Raw genomic sequence first — 24,289 nt, forward strand, 5'->3', positions numbered from 1 at the left:
ATCCAGTGGTTTCTGCTTTCCTTCAGAGGAAAAGATGACAAAGTTCATAGCTGCAGAGGAATATCTGCAAACGTAACTCGTATGCATAGGAATTAAAAACCACAAAGTTTAAAAAGCATCCTTGTCCAACTTTAAAAACAAGGACACATCCGTAAGCAGCCATTGATCTTGGATGCCATTTTTTTGTGTTGGGTTTGATGGTGGGTTTTTTTTTTTTTTTCAATGGTTGGAATTGGCCCTGTGCTAGAATGAGAAGGTTCAGCTGCCCACTGTATCACTATGACATTCAGAGCTGAGGATGATAATACAGTTTACAGGCCATATTCATTATTGCACGCCGACTCATTTGTACTAAAATTATCTAGGCAGTTGAAACTGCCCTCCTCATCTGCTGAGGAAGGACCAGCGCATACCAAAGGATGACATGGAAACTCCTGGCCTCCTGAGGGTTGCCAGACATTGGAACAGGCTGCCCAGGGAAGTGGTTGAGTCACCATCCCTGGAAGTATTCAAAAAGCGCTTAGACAAGGTACTCCAGAACATGGTTTAGTGGGCATGGACGATGGTTGGATTCAATGATCTTGAAGGTCTTTCCCAACCTAAATGATTCTATGATTCTATAATAAAGTGTCAGGCACAAAGCAAACTCCCTGGCCAGCATTTGATGGAACCATGAAGATATTCAGAGAAAAACACTGGGAAGGGCTCAGATTTCACTTCTATAACCTCAGCACCTGGGGAGGGAATTTTCAAGCCTCCTACTTAGTATGCAATATACAAAATTATATAAAGTTATTTACTACATACTCGTTTTTTATGTTTTATATATGTACACACACATATAACCTGAAAAAACAAGTGACTGCAAAAGAAGGAAGTTTAAGCTTTCTGCAAAATTTGTTATACTGCTACTTTATACTCCACAAGACACTTTTTTTTTTGTTTTGTTAAATTGTCCAGTCCTATGTGGAACTGCAACCTACATGTTATTTAATAAATAAATAAATAATAAATACAATGATGTCTCATTAATTCCGCAAACTGTAGTAATGAGGGACATTTCAACTCCAGCGCAGACACATGTGTACCCCTTTATTATTCTGAAGAATACCAATTTCAAAATCTCATCTGGATTTCTTTAACCTACATACATTTTAACTGGACTGTCTCAAATTAAAAACTTTGCACTATCAAGCTGCTGTTTGCTATACAAAATGGAGAAAGCGTATGTGCACGAAATCACATCAGGAATAAACATCCTTTCCCTACGTACACACTCCTAAAGCAGCAATGCGAAACTGACGTTTTCTGACTCGGCAGATAATCTCCCTGTCAGCGCTCACTTTAACGACAGAAAGAGTTTTATGAGTTCTTAGTCCTATTACCACCACGGAGCCAGCAGAACAACAAGCGGATGAACAGATCGCAGCCTCAGCTCTGCGTCACCAAAGCCACCCGCCAGGTTTTGTCTGCAAGACCAGTTTCTGCGCATGTGACCCGTCTCCCTTTCTCCCACACTCAGCCCGACAGGACAGCAGAGCTGCCAGGCAAGGCAGAATCAGGCCTAGAATTAACTTTATCAAGCACAGTAAAACCCCAGGAAGAACCCAGTTAACTCCGCTACCCCAAGCCGAGTTGAGCAGCAGGACAAACAATGCGCATTCCTATCATTCTTCCAGCTTTTGCATTCAGCAGATTTCTCACAGAAACCCTACAACTAGCCTGCAGCCTAACAAGCCTTTTTCATATGATAACGCTGAATTTACCGGGAACTCCTGAGCACTCTCTGCCATCTCCTGCTGGCATGCTTCCCGAGTTAGTCCACGCACCAGCCACCTTCAAGCCACATTTCCAGTTTTGCAGAAGCGTTTCCGTGGAATGGACAGACAGACAGGCAGGTGTGCAAAATCGCTGCAGCCCTCCTACGTCTGGAACTATAACCACGCCATTTGAGAAGCTGAAGCTACTGTGACTCTAGATGGTTGGTGCCCGGGAGTACAATTTATCTTTCGAGGCTCATTTGTGCTATGTTCAGCTCAACAGGATCCTTATCCTTATTCAATTCTCTTTTAATGCTGACAATAAATTGGAAAAGCATGAATATGCCCTCATAATAGAAAGAAAGAAATAAAATTAATGATAAAATCTTCTCCATTGTTTTGGTTTTAAATCATCTGACAGACTTTAGTATTAAAAAATTAGAGCTCTTTTAAAAGAGACTGGAAAACAGTACAGTGAGGAGAAAAATTATGACTATTAATTCTTCTTAATCCTACAGAACACTATCAAATACTGAATGATGATGCATGAGGGAAAACAAAGGAAGTATCAAAGAAATTTTGTTAAATTCTCTCACTCAACAAAACCTTGAAGCAACCCTCCCCGAAAACACCAAACCAAAAAAACCCCACCCCCAAAACCATAGTGCAGCAAAATACTCAACACTAAAATACCTTTTCCTACATTGCAGCTGTCAGTTTCAAACATCAGCTAGAGTGGCTACTTCTGTTTTCACACTTTGTGATCAACCAAATTATAAAACACAGTCTAAATAATGGGCCCAGATATTAAAAATATCTATATACACACACCTGCAATTTAGCATTAAGAAATTATTTTGCCCCCAACATGCTGTTCCAGCATCAGCCAACAGCTTTGCAGTCTCTTATTTCCTGGTGTACAAAAATAAATAACATCTCAGAAGTGTTGGCCTAACAGTTATCTTCAAGTTTTGTTGGATAGACTTCCCACAGAAGCCCTAAAGTAGAAAAAAAATGTAAAAAATTAGATGCTAGGCACTCTGACAATCTGGAAAAGCACACAAATACGTATCAAATAAATTGCAGGAAAAATATTTTTCCTAGTTAGTTTAGACAAGACTTGTTTTTCACAAACTCTACATTTACCCACGTTGTTGTGTATATTTAGAAGACCGTGTGCATACCCTATATCAGGCTTTCTATTAAAGCCAGTAGCTATACACACTGAGAGCAGCAGGATTAACCCACATACAAAAAGGTTACTATCAAGGTAGAATGGCAGGAAAAGGAAACGATCCTTTTCCAAACCTATCTGATGTGTTTGTATCCATAGAAATTTTCAGCATATCAGCTCTGACAGACCAAATGGGCTTTACTAAAGAACACCACCCAAGCAAGATTTCTAATCCAAACTAATATGAAGGAAAGTAGGAACTCTCACAGTGGAGCTGCTTTCTTCGCAACCCCTCTCCAGTCCGATTTTGTCTCAAAATGGGAGGTACTGCACTTAAATTAAGGAAATAAGGTATTCTAAGTATGATTACAAGTCCATAAAGATGTATTTAAAAACACTCTTACAAGAGTTTCAGAACAAAGCTGTTTTTTTAAAAGGTAAAAAGTAATCCTAGTTGCTTTTGCTGTTTCATCTCAAGAATACACTATACTACGGTACCAAGTTTTACACACAGATTACACAAACTTGCTATAAGTGTATAGATTTGTGACGCTCTGTGATCCTTGATAATTTTCATCCAAGTGTGCCTTCAGTTACATTTTCAGTCCTTTTCTTCCTCTTCAGGTCCATGGAAATCACACAGAAGAGGCAATAGCTCAACTTTCGAGTCAGCCCTCACATAAATTTGGGTGCAATAAAAAGGAGGTGTGCTGGGATGGGAGCATCATCTTACTGTGGATTGAGTGGAGCTTTGCTGGCAAGAAGCCAGGTAGCCCATATGCCTACGTAGGGCCTCATGGCTTTTCCAAAAGCTTTTCCTGTTTAGATCCATGAAAATGGACCTGTTTGGATGCTGGTCAGTGATGGCGCCCACCCCTTCGAGGAGCCAGCTGTATGAGGAAAACCTTCCTACACAGGAATCCTGAAGGAAGTGTACTCTATTAGTAGGCACCACTCCACAGTCTTTCCCAAATTCTGGATCTTAATTAGGGAAGTTTGTTATGTTTAGTGCTGCAGGTCATAACGGGCTTTTCCTGTAAAAATCGAGAGGCCATGTGAGCCTGGACAGCGCTGGAGGTGTTGAGAAGGCTCTACTCCAGTATCTGTATCTAGCTGGCACCCCAGGACATCCATGCTATTCCAGCTTTCTGGAAAACAGGGACACCACCGGTTAACTCCTCTGTGAAGAGTCCCAGTAATGCAGTAATGAGGAGTATTAGGTGTCAGCTAGGGATTATTATTCTCCATTGCCAAATTACATATTTATTCCTGTACTATAAAACAGAAAGCAGCTTTAAATTCACTGCAGGAGGAGCCTTTTATGATGTAACGAATTCAGTGATGATCAGTTACCCAAAATTAGTTTCACCGTAACTGTAAGTGGTCAGTTACAAATCACTTGAAAAACAATTCAAACTTAAAGGATGAAAATAAAAAAAAAATCCACGATTTTTTTTTTTTTAAAGAAGTGCTGATGTCTTGCATCCTTAACTGCTTTGTGCAACCACTCAGGAGATACAAGTATTTATTTTAATATGTAATTACAGAAAGCATCTCTATAAGTAATTTCTCCCCTCCTCACAAAAGGCATTTACAGATACCACAGAGCTGTTTCTTAAACATTATTAACTGGAAGGGTGACAGAGAACTGAAGCAACCTGAGTGGGCTGAAGGACAATGTTTTTTTCCTCTCCATCAATACCACACACAGACCAACTCAACCACTGTCATCCATCAGTCCTGCACCTCTTCCTTAGCATGAGTTCCAACTCTGTGAGCATTCCCAGCATGTTAAAGAAAACCACCCAGGATAATCACGACTGCCTTGGGAGAGGATGCAGTGGCTGGTCACGACCCTGACAACAATTTCAGTAATTACTGTATTTTTATTAAGAGTTTCAGGAAAGCTACTTTTTAAAGTCTTTGAGGCAGTACCTTTATCTCAGTTTCTTTAATGTTCAGTAAAGATTTCATTAATCTGAAACAAACTACTTAGGACAGGATGCTGTTGTCTAAAAACAGGCCTTCAGTGCCTGTGAGCACATGAGAAGTGCTGGAGTAGCTGAGGCCTTCCCAAGGCCTGGCAGATAGGGCAGCAGACCCCCAGAAGATGCCCACCCTTCTGGAGTAGTAGCTGGAGGCCAGGCAGACCATCTGGATTGCCAGTCAATATCCTGGGAGCAGGAAAATGACCACCACCCTTTGCGGCAGTGCATTTACACCCTGCTTCCCTGTTCTCTCGTCACCAACTTGCGAGCGCTTACATTTGGGCTCCATTTCAAATACACAAGTCATCCCTGAGGTCAACAGAAGGGAGATTTGGTGGAAAAGTTATGCCTAAGTGTAAATATTCTCGAAATCAAGTTTTAAGAGCTGTGGCCTTTGAGCCTTCACTCATTGCAGCATTCCTGTTATCAAAGTTTCACGAGGTCAAGATGGGCTGCACACAGAAGTCCCTGCCATACAAGCTAAAATTTTTTTGTAGAATCTTAAAGCAGAAGGTATAAACCAATAATAATAACAATTATTAGTAGTATTATAAAAAGGGTAAAGACCATGGGATGAAGAACAGATTCATTTCATCTTGAAAAAAAAAAAAAGTAATCAGGAGAACCAATTCTTTGTTCTGCCACATCCTCTTATTTGAGGGCAGAAAGGTAGGGTAAGCTGGCTATAAAAATCCTGATTTCACAGAGGCTGCCCCAGAAGAGAAGGAGAGTCACAGGGGAGCACAGTGCACTCAACTATCACACCTTGGTGCATAGCCAAGAGATATGCAGAAGCCAAAACACAGCATGCTAGGAGTTGCCTAAAGGCAACTCGGAACAGGGACGAGCTCCCAAGTAGTTCCAAAAATGCATCAGGAGAAACTACCTTTGCTCTAGAAGCTGCTCCGGGGCCAGGCACAGGCAGCAAACTGCACAGCTGGGCAAGCTGTTATCACTGTAGTTAAAATGGGAACGGATTAATTTTCCTTTAGACGTACATATATGAAACTTTCACTTAAGGAGATGAGCCTTCACATTAACACCAGGCTTAGTCATGAAAGGTATTTGGTGATTTTACACTGAAGAACAGTATTTCTGTCTTATAAATGACGTGGTAATGCTCAAATCCTTTTCCTAACAGCACATTTTGAAGTTACAGCGTGTTCTGAGGACATCGCATGGCGATGCACTTTTATCATCTCATAATTAACTGTAATTACTATACAGTCATTTCCAGACTTAAATGTAGTTAACCATTAACCTGTATTTGTAGACTCTATTTGCTGAACAGCATGGTATGTTCCTTCATTCCCCAATGCTATGTAATCATGCAGTTATAGACCTTATCAGAGTGGTCAACTAAAACAGTTTTTGTGGGGGTTGGAGGAAAGGCCACAGATATCTAGTTATTATTTAAACATTTTTTTAAAATAAAAAAATGCCATTTTTTTATAAAACTTTGTCAGGAAACAAAAATAAACTAACATGGAACTGCTAATTTTCATGCTTTCTGGACAAACCCCCTCAAACCTCCAGTTCCAGTCCTTGTGCCTATACCAGCATAGGAAAAAGTGTCATCAAGACAACTCTTCGAGCTTCCAGCTGGAGTTCCTTACGATGCCTGATCTGTATATGTCTATTAGACAAAAAAAAAAAAGCATACCTTGAGTCTCCAACTTAGTGTAATTTAGTTGTTTTTTCCACAATAATGAATGTATTATTAACATATTTGTAAAGCATTTGCAGTATTCAGCTGTTGTGAAAATATAATACAACAATACAGTATAAAGAACACTCTTCAGTATTTATCACCCATTCTAGCAGTGTGGATAGTCAACAACAGAACGCCAAGGATCACTGCAGAACTGTTGTATACACGAAATTATGCATATTTATTCTAGGGTTGGGGGTTTTTGTTGTTTGGGTTTGTTGGAGTTTTTGTTTTGTTTTTAAATGAGTAACAGTTAACAGGTTTGTGCAATCACATCTACGGAACTTGCTCTGTATTCTATCACAAACTGAGGTATTACAGGCCTCCACCAACTTTAAAGAAAAGTACTTGATGCAGAAATATACCACAAGATAAACTGAGGTAACTTGTCAATCACACAGATGTAATGGCTACTATATTCAAATAAATATCAAGTACTGTATTTGAAGTCTGTTTTGCTGCTCCTTTACATTTGAGAGGGAGTAACAGAAACGATTTAGAAATTCAGAATACGTATCAACTAGTTACCATCAAGACTCCACTTCCACACAGGATCTGCTGCAGCCCATCTCAGGCTGTAAAAGCCCTGCTACAAACAGTTCATCTCTTCGGAAACTCAACCTACAACTTTCAACTGCTCGAGAAAGACTCCTGGCTGCCTGCTTGGCCACAGTGTGAGGTGTTACTTCGAGGTGTCTAGCACCACCTTACGCAGAGTTTCTGCTGCAACCTCATTTAGGGAACCAAGCTTTATTCAATAACCACGGATTCTTTATCCTCCTTACTGCACATGCAAAAAGCAAATGTGTCATCTTGTCCAGCATGATGCATTGGCACAACCCGTTAAGTAGATTGTTTACTTGCAAATTACCTGGAAATACTATGCTGGAAAGGAGACAGACTGAGATTATGACTGACTTCAAAGGATTCTCAATAAACCAGTGAAATTAGCACTAGTATCATCCTAAAATGAGGTATTAGTACTAGCAACTGCTATTTAAGTATTTCAGCACCCTTTTCCCATAGGTTTCCTGTTCTGAAGGCCAGGAAGGGTAAAGAAAACGGTAGGAGTTTGGTCACTCTGGTTGGGGAGGACTTCTCTTGCACCGTAGGGTGGCCTAGGCAGTTGCCACACAATGCACTGCAACAGGCTTTTACACCAAATCCAATTCTCAGCAGTACAAAAAGCATTCATCTTAAAGCAGCTTTGGGAGGATGAGGAAATCTAATCCTAGAGGGAACCCCCGTGCCCATGTACAATAGAAATCCCACCCACACCAGAACAATTTTCTGGATGCACATCAAAGAACATACCCTCTTCAGAACGAACACTAAACATATCCGTCTCAGAACTGTGTCAATATTGGCAGTAGGAAATGAAACCTGACTTCTAAAACTGATGCTAGGAAAGATGCCAGTTGTCAGAAACCTCATGAAAGCCCAAGTGCAATGTTACCTGCGCTTCAGCCAATAGTAATACAAGTACAGACCTTTGCAAAATACAAGGTTAAGGCATGCAAATATCCTGGATTTTTGTAGGACCAATTAAAAGTTTTAGGAGCTCTAGTTTTAAGACACAATCAGTTTACAGTTATCTAATCCAATACATAAATGAAAAGGCAAACTTCTTCAAAGACATCTGCAAACAGTCCTCAACAGGATTTAAAGTTCACAATTAAATCTTACTTCATAGTTAAATGCTTGTATTTGAGCGGAAAACTGTTGCAAGTGGGTAAGAAATATCTGAAGCTTTACTTCTTAATCCTAACTCCAGTAACTTGTTGAAGTAAAACTGCTGTAAAACCTTGTCTCAAACAAAATTCTCCTTTTCATTCAAAAAAGTTTCTCAGACTCTGAAGGAGTTTGTTTTGTGGTTTGGGTTTTTTTCTAAATAAACACAATGAAACCCTCATTATCTGTCTCAGCCTGACCATTCTCAGTACTCCCTTCCCTGGGTCTCTGCACAACAAGACATAACATTACCAAGTACGCCAGTTGACCGTTCTGAAAATCTACTATACTAAGAGTTGGAACAAAGAATTATCAAAGGGACTGGCTATTCTATCACCACATGATAGTCGATGAACAAGGAAGAAGCAGAAAGGCAGGCAGGCAAGCACAGAGAGTCCTGCAAGCTAGAGATATCTGCAGAGGGATGACGGCACCTTGCTCAGCCTTTTCCCTGCTGTTGTCGGTACTGCTACTTGATTTAATTCAGCCACTTGAGAGAGGAAGTTGAACATAAAATATACCACTGTCACTTGTGCTCCTGACTGCTGCAGCAGCCCAACTAATTCCTGAAATGCCAGATGCCCTCACAGTTGATAACCTGTACACATCCCCGCATGTCACTCGGGGCCCAAGAGAACGCGAAGAGGGACCAGGCAGAGGCGGGGGGAGATAGGACCAGCACACATGCACACACATGAATGCCTCTCCCTTTGGATAGTTCTAAATAAAATTAAGCCGCTCATGTCATTTCCACTGCCAGATTAGGTCAAGCATAGTAAATTTCCAATTCAGCTCATTCACCTCACTTTGATCCATGCTACATGCTGCCTTCTATTCATATCCACAACCGTCACTGACAGCAGCAGGAAAAGCATAAATCCAACAATAAAACACTTTCAAGAGTGATAAGTTAATGGGAACTACAGGATTAGGAGGTTTTTTTCTTTAATTTTTAAAAATTTTACTAGTCTGATATTAACATGCTGCAGTATAATTACTACTAATAATTTTATTTCTCTTGCCGCACATAAGAGATTAGAGCACTGAATTCAGCCAAATCAAGTAAGTTTAAATAGATGGTCATCAGCTTCCTCCCTAGCCTTGCCCCTGAACCTTCCTCCTTGACCTTTCAATTAAGCAAGGCAAGGGATGTCCTTAGAACTATGGCTTTCAAGTAAATAGATAAAAACATGGAAGTCTCAGAAAGCAAGTTAAACAGAACATGCAGTTTAACAAATGAAATAATGAAGCAGCAGCAAGAAGGATGGAAATTATTTAAGCAAATACCCAAACCCAGTTTCCTTATTTCAATATTTCTCATCAGTTTCATCATACTCATCAGTTTCATCATTTACAAAACATTAGTCTATTTTAAATTATGGGTCATGCAGTTTCCCTTTAGACCAGTATGAAATTGCTATAGCACGACTTCTAAACTTACAAATCCCAAAGTATGGGGTCTTGGGGCAGAAAAGAAGGTAGGGAGGAAGGGAAGGATGCCTATGCATGTATATCAAAGTATGCATATTTTGAAAGTGAGAGAGTGACCAAGAGATAGGGGATGTTTGCATATATATGAAGAACTATGTATTACATACACATTCTACATGCATAAATAGAAAGTAACTGAAACTCCCATATAAGAGCTGCTTTTGTATCATGTCTTTGTGACACATCCAAAGAACTAAACCCCAACATAACTGCTGGGCAAACATAACCCTCAAAAGGGATATAGGTTTGGGTTAAGAAAATTCTAGTCCTGGTTTGCAAAGACTCCATCCACAATTGCATTTTTGGAAGCTAATTCAGAAGGAGGTTTGGACTTATCAACAGGTCTTATGTATTTAAGAGAGAAAAGGGAAAACTTTAGCTGAAGAAACTTCCAAACATGATAGAAGTGGAAAGGCTGGTACACTTGACCCTTAGTTAAAAAGTAGATATATGCTCTTAATGTGTATTAAGTTTAGAAACAGGACTAGTGCTGTGCTTACAATGAACACTGAAGCACTCAAGCATTACGACTTCAAAGAATAATATAAAATCTTCACAGATCAAGCCATAGTTCAGGCCCAAGTCTCATCTCCATGGGATTCTTGGCTGACAAAAACAATTTTGAAAAAACAGTATCATCAGCCATGTGCACTGTTGTTTTATCCAGCACATACTTTGCAGCAGGAACTGGTCATATTTAATGGCAACTAATGATTCATTATTACACCTCAGAAATAAAAATGGATGTCAGAGAAACGGAGCAACAATGGAGCCTCATCATCTAATTACCTTGATAAAGTGACTATATACTTAGTACAGACATTGGCAAATACATGCTTATGGAACTGAAGCAACATTTACGCTATCTCTAAATGACAGGAAGACTACTTAATTCTGAGAATTGTAGGGTGAGTGGACCCTCTGAGTATGCAGTAAAATCTGTAAGGAGTTTGTGGAAACTCTGCCTGGGCCTTAATTTCAATATAGTAGTCTCTTCAAACTTTTTCCAGCCTAACGGGATTCATCCATCCACAAGACGCAAAGAAGAGCCAAAGATAGTGTTATGTTCCTGCTGGTTTGGGTGGGGTTTTTGTGGGTTTTCTTTTTTTAAAAGCTTGCAGAATAAGAGTTCTAACAGCAGAGCTCGACATAAAACCAGGCATCATTTGTAGTCTAGTCAACAAGTAGTACAACTTGTAAAATTAGCTCCTTCACATGTTCATTGCCTCAATAAATCCACCCTGACTTTAAGGAGGTCTGGACCTTTGTCTTGCAAATGCTTTCAAAGTACCCATCAACAAACCTCACAAATTAGCGACTTCTAGAGGTTTATTATCCTGTAACTACTTCAACTCAAACTAAAAACCATGTTAACACTTCCTTCAGTTGCGAGATACATAACCTGTTTATTTTGGTGCATCCCATTCAGTATGGGCCAAGAACAGCCCTCTCTTTCCCGTACCAGCTCTTCACCTCCACTGCTTTTTTCGGCTCCGAGTTTACCTACCAGCAAGCTGAAGGAGTCATCTAGTGGCCACAGATAATTCCTGCAGCCTCACCAGCTCCTGCGGTCCAGCTGTCAGGGCAAGACACAAGATTTTTGAACCCTTAAAGCACACGCAGCACTAACAAGAGTCTGTTGGCAGGGCGTCAGCCGGAGGTCCAGTATCTGAACCGTGATACAGTCCTAGCAACCATGTTCATGATGTTCCATCTTCATGCTCCCTATCACACCCTAAGTGTTAGTTTCCCACTTCTGGCCCACAGCAAGGCCAAATTCAAGTTCTGTCCTTCCCAAACATGCCTGGGAGTAGACATGGCTGTGTTGTTTCTAACCCATACATAGCTCACTGTTCCTCTTCAGGGACAGGCAAACAGATTTTCTGAGCAACATCGCTACGCATGCAAAGCACCAGTTCAGGTAACAGTCTTGCCCACCCATTAAAAAGCAAAGCAGCAGCACAGCAAGCTAACTGCTCCTACTCAGTTCCCGTCCCTCCTCTACCATAAACTCACTGCGTAGGTTTGGACAGAGCACCTAAGTATTTAGGCAAGGTATTTCAGTCAAGGAAGAACCATTTGCCTAATAACATGCAAAACTCACTAAGAACTGTAATACGTTAAACAGGTATTCAAAGCATGATTTAAAGTAACACTTTGATAAACAGTTATTAGTATCTATAAAAATCTTATTAAGCTTCATAAAAATATGTAATGCTTTATCAGTTCTCTGCTCAACACCTCCAGTCAGGTAAGCTCCAGAAATTTAAGGCAGTATTAATTTTATTGGAAAACCACAAATATTCATCCCTCAGGTGAATGGCCATTTCAACTATATTAGAAATAAAAAAGTGAAAAATCAGTACTGATTTTTTACATACAGACCTTAGTTTGAAACAAACTGAGATTCTGAACAATTTTGTTACTCTTGTGTTAATTTGTGTCATCTGTTGAGTGACTGAACTGCAGGCACCTGACCAAAGACCCAGATTGTCTTAAGTTTCTTTTTGTTTCTGGAAATCACTTTGCTGCAACAGTAATGCCAGGCTCTGGAAGAAAGTGTTGCTACTCTTCCTTCACAGAGTAGAGACTGCTATTTACATCTTTTCTTTTTAAATGCCTGCGCTCTTGCTCAGAGATGATTCTAATGTAGTGAGCATCAGGTGTTAAATATCTCCCCCCCCCCCCCCCCCCATTTTCTAACACGCACACAGAACCTATGCAGTTTAACATCTCATAACTTAATCTTGGCAGCAGTAGCTCCCCCCCCCTGGAAATCAGGTGCTGTAAGTTCTTCAGACCTCTCATGGATGCACCAAAAGGCTTCCTTAAATTCATACTCAACCTCCCTGTGACTCAGAGCGTCTATCTGCCTAAATCACCTCTGTCAGAAAGGTGTCACCTAGCTTTCTTCATCAATCCTATAAATCACTTGGGTAATTCAAGTGAAAAGTGCTGTAAAAGTGCAAATTATCATTATGGAATTGTTAAGGAGCTCTGACCTATTTCAAGCTGCACTTGAAGGTGGAAAACAGTGGTACCACAACTATACCAGCAGGTGAAAAAAAGAAAAATAAGCCTTAATGTTGGAATTAAATAGAAAAGGTTCCTTCAAAGTGGTGTGATATGAGCAGCAGCTAAGTAATCTTTAAAGCTAGTATTTAGCTCAGCTGCCCTCTGATCTCAGCAGACACCACCGCCACCTTGCTCATTCACAGGTCTAAAAAATTAAGTGTTGGTCAGATCTGCCTTACATGGAGGACCTGGAGAAAGACTGGCTCTAAAACACATTTATTTCTGTAAGGTAGGGGACACCTTATCCCTTTAGGTCAGTAAACCACCAAGACCTGTTTTCTTGCCACTCACTCCTCAGAGGCCCAGTCACAGAGGTGTCTGGAAGTTAGAAAACAGTTCTGCAGAACTCCAAGGTTTGCACAAGCACACACTAGAACTATTTTTCTGGTTTTTCAATAGGTCTAATTTGTATTGTCAATAAAAATAACATTGATATTCTGCAGTCTTAACTGGCTGTCCTGGTTTCGGCTGGAATAAAGTTAATCATCTTCTTAGTAGCTGGTATAGTTTTGGATTTAGGATGAGAATAATGTTGATAACACACTGATGTTTTAGCTGTTGCTAAGCAGTGTTTATACTAATTCAAGGACTTACCAGCTTCTCGTACTGCCCAGCCACCAGAGGCTGGGGGTGCACAAGAAACTGGGAGGGGACACAGCCAGGACAGCTGACTGAAACAAGCCAAAGCGGTATTCCTTACCATATGACATCATGCCCAGTATATAAACTGGGGCGAGTTGGTCAGAGGGCACCTCAACTTGGGGACTGGCTGAGTATCAGTCAGTTGGTGGTGAGCAATTGTATTGTGCATTGTTTCGTATATTCTATTATTATTTTCCCTTCCTTTTCTGTCCTATTAAACCATCTTCATCTCAACCCACAAGTTTTACTTTTTTTTTTTTCTATTCTATCCCCCATCCCAGTGCAGGAGGGGGGGAGTGTGTGAGCAGCTGTGTGGTGCTTAGTTGCCAGCTGGGGTTAAACCACGACACTGGCCCACATCATATGAATGGCAAGGACACTCTTAAGACTTTCACACAAATTTAACTCACTCTAATTTTATTTCTTTATTTTATTTATGTATTTTACATGTAAGATCCTCTTTGGAAAGAGCAATGAAAGAGTGTGTTCACTACTGGTCTAAAACAGCATGCCAAAAAATTTCACTGATGAAACAAATAGTAGACAATAGTAGAGGTCTACTGATGTATACCATGTTAGGCCAAGTCACATTGCCCTGTCTCACATCATGCTCCCCGTGAACTGCAAAGAGTGAAATGAGGAACAGTAACAGTCATTCAAACCCACTCTGTCCTGCTATTACAAGAAAGATGCACACCATTTTTATTACACACATATACATACACACATAGATGTACGCGTTTATGTGTGTATGTATCTATACATACTTTTTTGCAGGTACATGCAAGATAAAAACAAACACCACACAGTAGGCTGGTTTGCAAAGTATCCAGGCAGAAGAAAAATAGTGGCAGACTGGAATAAAAAGACAAATTGCAAAATACTGCAGCCACTCTTAAAATATCTACCTCCCTTTGTGCATTGAAAGTAAAATGTGAAGCTCCTTCTGGAGCTTCTACTGCTTCTTAATATGCATATCAGCCAAAGCATGGCTGTACTTTTGTTAGTGCTGCAAATACCTGGGTTGACATACTTCCTTTTGATAAAAGGTTTATTATATTGATCAGGCTTTTATCATCTCAAAAGACAGACATAATTAGTCTTTCCTAAAAGTCTTACCACGCACTACCTGGGAACTTTGGTTAGCTGGGTAGCTGCTCCTGCCCCCCCCAGATGTTTCACAAAAGAAGCATATTATACTCATCTTCCAGAGATGGCACAATTTTCCAAAATTATTTCCAGGTATAGTTCAAGGAGGCTGACCATCTTAAAACAAACACATTACTGACTGAAGCATAAACATCTCAAGACAGCCTCTCTTCGCACCTTAACTACTCAGCAGAAATCTGCTAAACAATATCAGTCAAATGAAGATGCCTTTCTCTAAGGGCCCTGCCCTCCTATCGTTCCTCAGCTTCCTGACCTGCAGGACAAGCTGAAATACCTCTCTCAGAACTGCCAGAAGCAAAGGATTTTTCGGCTTTTACATACATTTGTTAACTAATACTGCAGGAAATTTAATCAGAAGCAACACTGTAAATTGCTGGTAATATTTAAAATACATTCACTTATTCTGAAAGCTCAGCCAGAAAGTACCTCTTTTTCCTCTGCCTAACCACCACTTCACCAACGCAGCAATCTGGATTCCTTGTCTCACTAGAGGTCCACCAGAGACCAGATGTCCCCTACCTGCAGTGAACATTTCCAGGTGGAGATTCAAAATTCACAGAGCAGAGACTCCAAGTCAGACATTCAGTGAAAGCCCAACATCTAATTCAGAAAGCCTCTACCACATTCCTGTGATCATTTTGAACAAACCATGAACACCACCACAGATGGGAAGACCTCAGTTGTGTTGTTAGAATATGTCATAGTCTTTTTAAATGGGGCCTGGCTAGCTGGCCGCCTTCTTGTAGCCTTGAAGGGGGAGGAAATAGCTTAAGCCTAGTAAGTCTTTATTGGCCCTGACTAACAAGTACCTGCTTCTTCAGTGAGTTCCACCAACATGGGAGGTATTACTGCTGACTGAGATTTTGCCAGTGTGCGGAGGCCCACATGGAATTTGCTTGCAGTTTTACCCAAGAAACTTCCAAGTGTTTACACACCTGATTGCTACTTCTGAGTTACTCCATACATTAACAAGCTTCAAGGGGCACCATGGGTCACAAAAAGAAAGTAACTTAGACAAGCATGGAACACTTACAGCCACATTACTATCATTTTAAACTTAAAAAAAACATACATTCTTGTAGCCAGCTGGGAACAGGAAAACTCAAATTATTTTCACTTCTCTTACAGTTTCACTTTTGAATTAGTTTGGAAACAAATATTTTGCTTGAACATCTGCATAAAAATATCCCTTCAATTTGAAAGTGTTTTAACCTCCCGATATCATAAAACCACTTTACCGTACAGTAGTAATCTAACAGATAAAAGGGGAGGGATCCATTTTGAGTAGCTTTACTCTGCAGTGGATCCTGCTCATCTTCAGTTGAAATGCACAAGTTTTTCTGGTAGCACTTTTTGGGGTTGCTTTTGGGGCGTGGGTGGAAAGTCCCCTGTGAAGCATTAGCCCTTATTACAAAAAACATGTCCTGCCACACTCAAGTTTCACATCTGAAAAATCCCAGATGCTGCCAGGGTTTCAACTCAGGTTAGCTAGCCACCAGGGAAGACTACGACCCGAGGCAGTACACCACACCAGCTCCCTGCACCATCCCTCCACAGCCGTGACAGCACTTCCCAGTGAAGCTCTCCCAGTATCATCCTGGACAGAAGGCCATGGAGAACACTGCAGCCATTACACCGTGTCCATGCAGACGGTGGACACAACACTCTTAGAAGGGGCAGTGACTCCATGACCTCACCAACAGAGGCTGTGTACTTCCAGAACCATGGTTATGGCCCAGCTGCATCAGCTGTCAAGGTGTTAGGTCCCTTGTATTTTGCTGTAATTTGCCTAACAAAGAAAGCATTACTCTTGTGATTTACCCTCATTAACTAGCTTCTCCAATTACAGAAAGAGGAGGGAGGCTTATTTTTCCCTCCAAAAGAAAGATACAATCAAACCGAACTGCCAAATTTTATTTTTTTTTTATGCTTGGGATTCTAGGTAGTTCTTTCAATCCTTCTGCCTTTATAAAAGCCAACTGAATTTCATGCTGTGCAGGCTTGATAGGAACATTTAAATAAAGTTTTCTTTCTCGTCCTGAAACTATCATTCCTTTTGTTCCTCTCCCACAAATATAATTTTTGTTTTGCATAGTTTTCATTGGACAGCATCGTTTTGTAGCTTCAGGTACTCTAAAGTATTACTCAAAAATCTGAAGAGTCAGTGTGCCACATTTTGCTATGGGTTTTCAGTTTACTTTGGTAGAGCAAGGGAAGGAGTAGAGATGGTATTTTCAACTCTTAACTCTACTATCTGAACAACTTCCAAGCAAAGCAAACATCGATCCTTTAATCCCTTGTCAAAATCCACTAGCATGGATTCCTGTACTTGCACAGAGTCTCACAGAGGGTAACAAGGTCCTGAACAAACGCACCCATCTCCACTAGCAAATCTCAAAATTGGATCTTTATCTTGGGATGTAACATTCGACTACCCTAGCCAAAACACAGCCCCAGGGAATTCATGTAGAAATACTTACTGCTGCTTTTTGCCAGCACCTAACACACATAACAAAGCTTGAAAACCACTAACAAAAACTTCCTGAACTCCACAAATCACACACAAGCAACAATCACCCTGCTATTTAAAAAACAAACAAAAAATACTATAGTACGGGCACAGATACATACTCTTCTTACAGGCCACTGGAGGAGAAGCTACCTTCTCTTTTAGATATTCCGCCACTAAGTCAAGATCTCAAGAGTAACTGATCATATGAACAATTTACAGCACCAGCTCCAGACTTAAAAATGTAACCAGCACCTTGAATCTGTAGTAAACTGGTATTCTGCGTCCACAAAGAGCTACCTTGCTAAAATCACTTATCACACTGAAAGTCCCATGCAACTTTTAAGAACAGCACAACATGTAGCATGCTATGCTGCTTCACTTGAAGGAAAGCTATGCAAGGCAGCACCTACTTCAGAAAGGATCACAGGAGAAAGATAAAAGCAACATCACAATTAAGACATGTTATCTTCAGCATCAGTAACCAACTGATGCTATCTGGACTGGAAGCTATCCAGACTGCAAAATCACATTTAAAAGATGCATATATGTCCCCAGTAGAAGAGATATAGACAACAGTGGTCTATTTCTGGAGATATATCCTCCTTCTCTTGCATTTTACTTAGCCTGCCCTTAAGGCTCTAGCTTGACAAGCAGTAAGACAGCATAAGCCAGCTCTGAAGCCAAAAGCAGTCCTGTCCCCTTATCCTGCTTCTATTCCCCACGCTCCTGGACCCCTTTTTTGGGGCAACAGAGCTGTTCAGTTCTCTGGTCCCATTCATGACACAATATATGATGCACCCAATGGAGGTCAGTTTTATCTTTAGTGGACAGAAGAAGTTAAGCTAAAAAAACCCATCAATTTTAGCTATGATCTGTCCTCCAGTCCAGTTCATCACACAACTGAAAAAACACTAGCAGAGCCCCATGGGGTAGGATGCAGGTGTCTGAGGCTGGGACTGTTTCTTTCAGTGACAGTGCTGCCATTTAAACATGGTGCTTCACTATTACCTGTCAAATAAGTCTTATTCACTTCTTTGTCAGGGACCTGCAGTTCAAATAACGTATCTTCTATCTATGTTGAAGATGAGGTCAGCATTACACATGTAATGAACAGAAGGTGAAAAAAGACTCTGGGAGCCATACCCTTCACTATTCTCTTCATGCCTACAAATCGAGAGCACTTATTAATACCCTTGCAATCTCTCCAACAGAAGGATCCAACTTGCAGACAGAACTTCCCATCCCCCTCCAGTGCACTCCAAAATAAATTAACAAATTTCCACAAGTTAACAGAAGACCAGGTTGCCAAAATGTGACAGAGAAGTAGCAAATGCTTTGACCCTAGCTGTCAGCAAGGCTGGCAAATCAGTTATAAGCACAAAATTTAGAGCCACTGGTAGGAACTCCTGACTCTACTGTTACATGCTGGACTTCTTTACAACAGCCTCCTATCAATCAGAATGAAAATTTTGAAAATAAGTACAAAAAGAGTGAAACAGCACAGAAGTCCAGCAGCTTTTGGGCTTGATGCTTAACATCACGTCTGTGTTCAGTGCTGCAGAGTTTCTCTACTGGCAGAACGCGAGTAAAAAGGTAGTAACTTTGGCAAGTAAGAGTTGGGTACTTGGGCCCACATGGGAAATACACTTGCATCTATAGGATAAGCACATTTCTCACCCATTTCTTGTGGAAACATTAGCATTATATTTAGAATCAACACACTGAGGCAAAGGGGCATGCATCATCGTTCTAACAGACCGATACGAACAGCACATAAAACGTCTTTAATCGTGGTTTTATCCCTCAAGAGTGATGCCATAACACAGGGTTAATTTCTTGAGCACAAGTCTATAGCAAGAAGTAGATATAACAGCAATGGATTTACAGATTTCATGGAGGCAAAACCAGGCAGTGCAGTATACCCAGCACCTGAAACCAAACACAAAAGATGCAGGGACATACATGAGTGGAAGTTTTATTATTACTTCCTATACAATGCTCTTCCACCACTACCGCAGACAGGCCACAGACTGGGCAACAGAAGTCATTTGTTGTTTTTCTTTTGACCTTAAACATTTATCTACAAAGCTTTTCAATTACAAGTGGTAAGTGTGGCCCAGTAATACAACACACTCTTAAGAAAATACGCTCCTACTTGCCCTGCAACTGAAAGAAGCAGTGCTAATTTCCACCAAGGAAAAAAGGACAGTCAGTCATGCCCAAAAATGTTACCACAAATCAAACCCCAGTTTCTAATTTACCATACCTCTTTAATTTTCCATAAAAATGCATCAAACTTTGAAATTGAAGTTTCCCTGGAACTGTTTTCCACACAGCTACTGAGGAACTTCACTGTAAGAGAGGCATGCCCCACTCCTACAACTCATCAAAGACTAGATTTATTTCATTTTATAGCAGAACCAATAACTTCAACTCAGCATTACCAAAACCAGCTACTCAAAGTGTGCACTCTGGTCTGGATCAAGAGCACAAGCAATTCTGGTCAGGCCTCAGAGGCTGGGACACATCGTACCTCCCTTGATCCTGAACAAGATCCTTGATTTCTTCCTATTGTCCCTTGTCACCTGGGAAGCAGCTGAGACCTGAGGCAGTACCCCGTAGCTGTGATGGCAACATCCAACACCGGCTGGCCCACCACAGCTACGCTTTTTGAGTGGCTTCCTATGAAGAGTCCTCTGCAAAATCACTCAGGGCACCTCACTCAGAATGAGCAAAGTTGTCCCATTAACCTGACTGTTAACGGGCAGTAATGAGAAGGCAGCAAAAGAAGGACCACAACACAAAGTAAGTAGCTACCTGCCACCAGTTATGGATTAATGATTTTAGAGCTCCATTAGAAGTTTGTATACAGAGAACAATGCTCGCCTGTTCAGGAAGCTGAAAGTTGTTTAATGAACCTGTGGTATTTACATTCTTCACTCCATAAAGAAAAATAATTTAAAAAAATTCGCAACAATGTAAGAAGACACCTCTCTATACAAGTTGCCCGTTTGTTGCAACTGAGATAGTCTTCCAAACAATCTGCTTTCTCTCAACCAACCTGGCTTCCATCCTGAGAGATGCTCAGCAACTGTAAAAAGAATTTCGTTTTTTTCCTTTTTATTTTTTCTGTGTGTAATTTTATTTCCACACATTACAAAATCATGTCATTCCTTCACATACATCACATTATTCTAGACCCACAGTTACTACTAAATCACTGTAAAGTCTCTTTCTGGCATTATTCAATCCGTCTAAAAGTTCTGAAACTACCTATCCGACTGTTTTTTCTGTCGTAAGCTGTTTGGAGCGAACCTCACCTTTATCATCTGTCCTTTATGGCTCTATTTGTGCCCCATCTATCCACACTTTTCAATGAAAGAAAAACAAACTTCCACGCTATAAACTTTCATTGACTACAGTTCTTTGCTACAGCAAAATCCATCATTTCCTGAGTAAACTCCATTACAGTATTAGTAGGAGCAAAAGCATCTAATCAGAGAGCATAACAACGTAATTGCTCATTTCTTGTTAATTGAGCCAGGGTAGGTCGCGAGTCTCGGTTCCACCTCCAACAACTCCCCGGACCTACGCGACGTAAAACCGGCACTCACCTCCTTCGCCTTCCACGGTCACAGAGCTGGCACAGAAATGTTTTCGGTGCAGCAGTCTACCATTCTGCCTACAGCTCTGGTTCGCTGCAACAGAACAAAATCACCATGATACCGCTTTTCCAGCTCGGCGTGTTAGCCTGTCAGAAAAAGAGCCTGCAGCCACCCACAAGAATTAACTCCAGACCGATGAAAATAACTCTTTCAGGGGAGGAGGCGCAGCGTTTCGAGGAAAATGAAAAGCAGGAAGCTGATCTCAGCAGCACAGGGAGCGCGGACGGGGCGGAGCGGAGGCACGGGGAGAGGAAAAGTGGAGCAGAGACTCGACGCTCAGAGCTGCGCTCCGGCCGAATACCACCGCATTACTGACATACCAGCCTCGCGGCTAACGCGGACGACGACGACACCCACGCGTCCCGTCCCGCAGACCCCCACCTCCACGCGTGTGCGTGTCTGTGTGTGCTCCCCCCCCCCACGCGGGCCGACGTCAGCGGCGGCGCGCGCCCCGCGCAGCGGCACTCACGGCGCAGGTAGCCGGCCTCTGCTGCCGCCGGCCACCCACCCGTGTGCCGCCGGCCGCCCACCCGTGTGTGTGCCTCCTTATCCCCGCTGCCGCCGCCGGCCCCCCGGCCGCGAAGCGCCCTCGGACGCTGCCGCGGTTCTCGCCCTGGCCCAGAGGCGAGGGCTGCCCGCGGGCGGGCGCCGAGCCCGCTTTCACGCGTGAGCCGCTTTGAAAAGGCACGTCCTGCAGGACGGATTCGCGGTCCTGCTCCTGCAACTGGAGGAAACTCTTAAGAACAACAGGCGAGGCTGTCTCCTGACAGATCGAACTGCCATGTTTTGCGCGTAACTAACTTCCTTCGATGAAGTTATATATAAAAAAAAAAATACAAAAAGGGGGGGGGGGGGGGGATTCTTTAGGAAAGCAGCTTCGAGAACCACGAGGCTTTTCAGGCTAAAATTCAAGCGGACACTAAGCTGGGCTTTAACTCGGTAACAGCATCTCCTGCTCAGCGTGAGCCTTCTCTCCCAAAGGCATAAGGTAGCCCCACTGAGGCACCCCAGGCCGCAGAGGCTGGCTTCCCCCCCCCAGGAGGGCCGATTCTGCTCCTGCAGCGCCAGCCTCCCCTGCCTGCCCCTCTGCAAAAGTCCGCTTGCCATGCTGTCCCCACCTTCCTCAGGAGCCAGCTTTGTTTGCATCTTTAGGTTGGCATTACAAAAGCCCACGTGAAACAGAGCGGTACGTAACATTCCAAATAAAGGTGAGTTCGGAAAAGGAAAGCGTCAAGGTAAAGCTAAAAAGATACAAGGCAGGGTGGACTGACTACCATGGGAGCCATCAGCTGTTGTTTCAAAAGAATTAAAACTGATAATGGAAAACAGCATGTCAATGGATCAGCCTAACACTCACACAGCCAGGATCTGATCTGTACCTCTCAATTAAAAGCAGATAATACCTACTCGTTTATGGTTTTTTTTTTAAATGAGACCATGGAGATAACCACGGAGAGTACTCAGACACTTGTCTTGCTGTCTTTCAGGTCTGAATGTTCTGCCTCATTAGCTCTGCACGGCAAGATTTGCAGCTATTTTGCACTGGGGGGTACAGAGGGGACACGGGACCAAAACAAAACAAAATAGTACATCAGTTTAAGTCAAGTTCTTAACACTTTTTAAAATCCTGTCTGATGTCCTCTACCCTAGTACTGACAGGAGAAGGAAAAAGAGAAGCAAGGTGGCCAACCAATTTGATCTTTACCACTTCTTCCATGTATTTTCTTGTCTGTTCAACATAGGAACCTGTAGTATGTCTTTAACAGACATTTGGAAGATCCCATTCCAGAAGCTTATGAAACCCAGCAACTTTTAACAAAGCATTTAACGACTCCTCTGAAATTCACTGTGCCTTTTTCACTTTTTGGCACTGTTTCAAAGTATGTCCTATACTGAGTCTGTAGTCAAATCCAGACTGAGCTGGAGATGAAACCACACCTCTCTCCCTACCTCTCTGCAGAGCCTGGCGGCCTTCACCTCCAGAAGTGGACAGACAGGACCCATGCCTTTTGTCTTCAGCCTTCCCAGTTCACAGCCTACCTTTGGTGACTGAAGTTACATTAACTCCACAGGCTGTAAGCTGAAGGTCACTGATGCAGACATACATTCTGATGGAGCGAACTGCTCCAACGGTGTGGATGCAAAGCCTCATTGCAGCAGTATCTTCAGGTGCTGTAGCAACATAAGCACAGCCACAAGGAGACTAAAGGCAGCCTACATCTCAGCGTGCAGGCGAGGCCAGCCAGTGTACGAGCAGCAACACGCCAGTTCCTATCCACCTTAATCTCAATGCCATTTCTGCACTAGTGTCCACGTAGTTTGGCAGCTTTATCCCTTTTTATTCATATACTAAGACACTCTAGTTTCACTTTCAGGAGAACTTACTCTTTCTTGTTGGGGAAACTATTAGCACTGAAGTGACATAGAGCTGCTTCCTTACTAAGAAAACATACAGTTTAAAGCCAGAACTATATCAGAAGTGGGAATGTAATTTATACACTCAGCTGAACAGATTTAGTGAGTATTAAAACCAAGAATCCACAAAACCTGCATGGGATATTGTGGTGGCAGCGGTGTGCGGACCAACAGCAGGCAAGGTTAAAATACAGGTAAGAGCTCAACTTAAGAGAAACAGCAAAGATATTCCCAAACCTTTTCTGATACAATTACTGTTACGTAAATGCCTAGGCTTCTCTTCAAATCAAAACCAACACCTGTACAGCCTCACTCACAGCTCTATGAGTCCAGCACTCCAGAGAGACATGAGCTCACAAGTCCACCTCCAATCCCAGAATTATTCTGTGTATTTCAGAGAAGCTGGTTCCTACCTGCTTTAGAGAAGGGAGATTCTACAGCACCGAGTACTGTTTTTCCCCTGCTATTCAAGCTGATACTTGGTTTTGAAATGGCACTTCTCAGTTCTCACAAATACCCGTCAGGTATGCTGTTGCTACAGTGTACTAGCCTCCTTCCTCCTCTCTACTTCTTCAGTTCAAGTACATGTGTACACCAGTGAGAGTATTTCATTAGATACAGAAGAGCAATCTCTGGCACTCTTGACATGACAGCCAAAGACAATTTATTCCAGCAACCCAGAAAACACCAGAAGCACTAAAAAAAAAAATAAAAATAAAAATAAAATAAAAAATATTCTTAGTTAGTAAATAAAAATCATTAAGCAATTTATGAGGTTCACTAACAAATCACTTAAGGCACATCTTCAGCAGTGTACATCTTTAACAACAAAGGCACATCTTCACTCTGTCTTGACTTAGTAACACCCTAACCACTCTCATACATGTTTTTAAGTAACTTGCTATTACTTATTTTTCGTAAGTATTCTGAAAGACCCTCCTCTTATCAGCCCACT

The 24,289-nt window shown here is 41.8% G+C and overlaps 1 protein-coding gene across 20 annotated transcripts in view; it reads right to left on the minus strand.

The window, feature by feature from the left end:
* BBX (BBX high mobility group box domain containing) overlaps positions 1-24,289 on the minus strand; it is a 148,201-nt gene that overhangs the window by 91,622 nt on the left and 32,290 nt on the right. For 3 of the 20 annotated variants that reach the window (XM_069785570.1, XM_069785574.1, XM_069785575.1), the window contains exon 3: positions 20,869-20,952. The exons of 15 other annotated variants lie outside the window; for them this stretch is intronic. The gene's annotated coding sequence lies outside the window, so the exon portion shown is untranslated. Of the gene's footprint in view, positions 1-20,868; positions 20,953-23,747; positions 24,031-24,289 lie in introns of all 20 variants that reach the window. 2 more of the 20 variants (XM_069785569.1, XM_069785571.1) reach the window with 1 other exon arrangement.

Source organism: Haliaeetus albicilla, chromosome 6 (assembly GCF_947461875.1).
Source record: "Haliaeetus albicilla chromosome 6, bHalAlb1.1, whole genome shotgun sequence".
Lineage (NCBI taxonomy): Eukaryota > Metazoa > Chordata > Aves > Accipitriformes > Accipitridae > Haliaeetus > Haliaeetus albicilla.